Source organism: Nematolebias whitei, chromosome 4 (assembly GCF_014905685.2).
Source record: "Nematolebias whitei isolate Nwh7 chromosome 4, NemWhi1, whole genome shotgun sequence".
Lineage (NCBI taxonomy): Eukaryota > Metazoa > Chordata > Actinopteri > Cyprinodontiformes > Rivulidae > Nematolebias > Nematolebias whitei.
In genome coordinates, this window is record NC_056501.1 from 29,647,927 (window position 1) to 29,652,209 (window position 4,283).

Here is a 4,283-nt window from a genome sequence, read left to right on the forward strand (position 1 = left end):
ATATGATCTGGCTCTTAAAATCAGCTGCTGATGTCCTGTTTGTTGCTCACAGACAGCCCTCTGTGTGTCGTGGCTGTGTGAGTATCTGCACACACAAACGTTTCAAGTTCCCTAAAAGTTTGATTGCCAGATGTGAGCACTTTCGGTCGGAGCAGACCCTTTGCAATCAAACCATCTGAACAGCCTCAACATGCTTTTGATGCACACAGAGGCTGTTCAGATCAGTGTTTAACATCATTCGACTGCAGTCTGATTGCTCAGGATGTACAAATCTGAACTGCCTTATAGTTACACTTCTGACATCGACAAACTTAATTTCACCTCTCATTAGATACAATCAATGTCTCAAGCACCAGAGGCAGAAAAGCAAAAGGAAGGAGCATGATAAATTATTTTTACTTTTGACACCAAAATGTTGGTTTATATGCGAATCAATAATGTCTATTAACAATAGATTTACTTTCAAATATGATACATTTTTGTGTGGTGCTTATATAGACAAGCCCAATTCCAAATAATGTTGGGATGATGTCTAAAATGTAAATAAAAAACTGAAAGTTTTCCCAGTTTTCCATTGAGGAACATCCATCCATTATCTTTACCCGCTTCTTCCTTTTTGGGTTGCCGATGTCCATATCCAGCCATCACTGTGCGAGAGGCAGGGTACATCCTGGACAGGTCTCCAGTCCATCACAGGGAAACAATTTAGACCTACCAGTCAGCCTAACATGCATGTTTTTGGTCTGTGGGAGGAAACCAGAGTTCCAGGAGAAAACCCACTCATGTACGGAGAGAACTTGCAAACTCCATCCAGAAAGGGCCCCAGATCAGGATTTGAACCAGTGTAACCTGCTTGCTGAGAGGCTGCAGCTCTACCAACTGTGCCACCGTGCTACCCATTGAGGAACATTATTCTGAAATTGTTAGACAGATCTTTATGAAAACTGGTAAACCTCTGCCCATCTTTGTTTCTGAGACGCTCAGCCTCTATAAATATTATTTTTCACCTGTCTTCTTACAGACCTACTCCACTGCAAAATGCTCCTCCAGTTATTTTTATTGGTACCACTTACTTTTACAGTCTTGTGCTGCCATCAAATACAAAATTACTGTATTTTTCCCTATATTTGCATAGTTTCTTAGTTTAAACATTTGATATGTTTACCATGTTCTACTATGAATTGAACATGGGTTTATGAGATTTGAAAATCTTTGCATTCTGATATTATTTACATCTTGCACAGTGTTTCAACAAACCAGCCACTAGGGAGCACAAGCCAGTGTATCACTTGTGCAGGTCCCAAGTCCAGGTAAATGGTGAGGGTTGTGTCAGGAATGGCATCTGATGTAAAACACTTTTGCCAAAACTATAATGCGAGTTATGTGACACATACCGGATCGGTTGAGGCCTGCGTTAATAACGACTGCCTAAGGTGCTTTTGACAAACAGTGTGCTGGTGGAAATTGTGTTACTGTTAGTTGAAGACCACAAGGAGGGAAACATGTCAGGAGACAGAGGGAGAAGAGAAAAGTCAAGAATGTAGGACTGAGGGTGGCAACTCTAAATGTGGGGACAATGACAGGAGAAGGTAGAGAGCTGGCTGACATGATGCTGAGAAGGAAGGTAGATGCTTCACGTGTCCAAGAGACCAAGCGGAAGGGCAGCAAGATTCAATGTTTTTAGAAGTGGAGTTGTAAAACTCTGGCTGATTTCATGTGATCACCATTCAGCCCAAGTACAGTTCATTTTCACTAAATTACAGTGTGACTATATACTTCTGTGTTTTTACAAAAGATGAGTAAGAAATGTGAGATGTTCAGGTTAAAGTTTGAGTTACACTGATCGGAAGTTGAGGCAGCAGTATGTTTCGCACTTATCCTCCAACTATCTTTGACGTCCCAGCTGGTTTTAGATTTGTTTTCAACATGTTTGATACATTTTATTCTGAAATAATATACTTTCATTAGTGTAAAATGTAGAGTTTTTTTTGTTAAGGTCAGGGTAGAAACTTTAGCAGAGGGCTGATACTAGATTGTGGGATAATCAATTTTACAAGTGCAATAACAACTTGGGCTTAAGTAGGTCTGTGCACGAGGCAGGGGAGCTTGTCAAGGGATGTGTATATATGCATGCACTATGCTCTATGATTTTATTATATCAATAACATTTTATAGACTTTACTGTCATTATGATCTGAATGGTATGTTATGATAATGTATTCGTTCACTGGTGTTAGTCGCAGCTATCAGCCCCTCTGTGACAAGAATTCTTGAGAAATGTTGACCTCCAGCAGCTCCTGTGGATCTATTCTGATAACACGAAGGGACCCCCTGATAAGTTTATACAAAACAAACACGTTCTGGTTGGAAAGGCAGAACCAGATTTGAACCCAGGCAGAGCAGGTATTGAGTACTTGTAATGCTCTGATTTTCTGCTTTGTGACTGCTTCTCCACGAAGCTTTGTGCTTTTGAATTTGAAGATGATCTAACACCTGATCGTTTGTGAATCACTTGTTTCCACCACAATTTGGCGCAGCAAGCAGGGTACCTCGATTGACCATCCAAACCCCTGGTTCAGCTGTCTGTGCGACCTGGAATGAAGACCTTCCAGCCCTCAACCTCAAGGTTTGCAGAAACAAGGAGCTGACTGCAGGAGATCGTCACAGCTGGGACCCAACGGACTTTGATTCCAAACTAATGGGGTGAGACTTCATTCAAACAAAATAAAGGGTATTCATAATTGGGTTGTCTCACTGTGGAGCTGAAGGGGCTCAGAGGGTGCTTGTTTGGTTCAGAAAGTCTGTACCGAGGCCAACGGACGGACTGGGTAAAAGACTCCTGGTTAGAAATGGTTAAACCTCCTGAAACGTGACTGGGGCAATTTCCAACAGCGTTCCCTTGAGCTCAAGCTTTTCTGACTGTGGTGAAAACAGACTTTGCCAACTGTCATGGCAGGAAAAGGAAAAAAGGGAAATTTTACACAAAAGTTGCCTTAACTGATTACGGTAAGAACAGAGTGGGCCCCATATCTGAGGTAACGTTATATGATGGGCCGGGAAAATCCAAAAATCTGCTGGTACCCAACAAACTCCACAGTAAACCTTATGATAAAAGAGTAGAGCAGATGAGTATGAATGAACACAGCAACATGAAACAGATCAGCAGCAACATTGAAACAGATCAGCAGCAACATGATGTGATTTTTCACAGTGATTATTCTAATTAGAGATTCATGAGTCTAACAGCCTCAGGGTAGAAGCTGTTCCTCGGTCTAGTGGTTCTACACTTAATGCTCCTCAACCTTCTTCCTGAGGGAAGCGGGGCAACAAGTGTGTGTGCTGGGTGAGTGGGGTCCTTCATGATGCAGGTGGCCCTCTTCCTGCATCTGGAGGTGCAGATGTCTGTGATGGTGGGGAGGCCGACTCCAACAGTCTTCTGTGCAGCCTTCACCACTCTCTGCAAAGCTTTTCTTTCTGCAGCTGTGCAGCCTCCATGCCACACATTGATGCTGGAGCACAGGATGCTCTCCACTCATGTAACCTGCTTAGAGCCTGTGATGTAAGAACAAGTCTTGGAGAAGCTTAGATCAAAGACACCAACATTAATGTGTACTATTAGAAAATGAGTAGTTAGTTGGAAGTTTTGTTCTATCTATAAAGATTAGTTCATGGTATGCTTTGCATCCTTTATAGAAAATACAATAGACATAAGATTACTAACCTTGGGCAACTTTGAAAACACATAGCTCTCCTCTATTTTGTTTTTGTTTTCCCCAGTCATGGGTTTGTTTACTATTCTTGATTTGGAAAAGATTGTCTAATGAGGTAAAATAAATTTAACTCTTACACAACTGAGAAACAAGTAATTTCATTTGTGTTTATAAAGATGAGGCAACAACACCCACAGCCTGATCAAGAAAGATCATCAGAGACTTTATTTCCTCAGACAGCTGAGACGAGCTGGTCTGGGAAGCTCAGTCCTCACCTTCTTCTACAGGTGTGCAGTGGAGAGCATCCTGTGCTCCAGCATCAACGTGTGACATGGAGGCTGCACAGCTGTAGAAAGAAAAGCTCTGCAGAGAGTAGTGAAGGCTGCACAGAAGACTGTTGGAGTCGGCCTCCCCACCATCACAGACATCTGCACCTCCAGATGCAGGAAGAGGGCCACCTGCATCATGAAGGACCCCACTCACCCAGCACACACACTTGTTGCCCCGCTTCCCTCAGGAAGGAGGTTGTATTATGAAATTCTTTATCAAAAGGGCTCGTGAAACGGTCGGCAC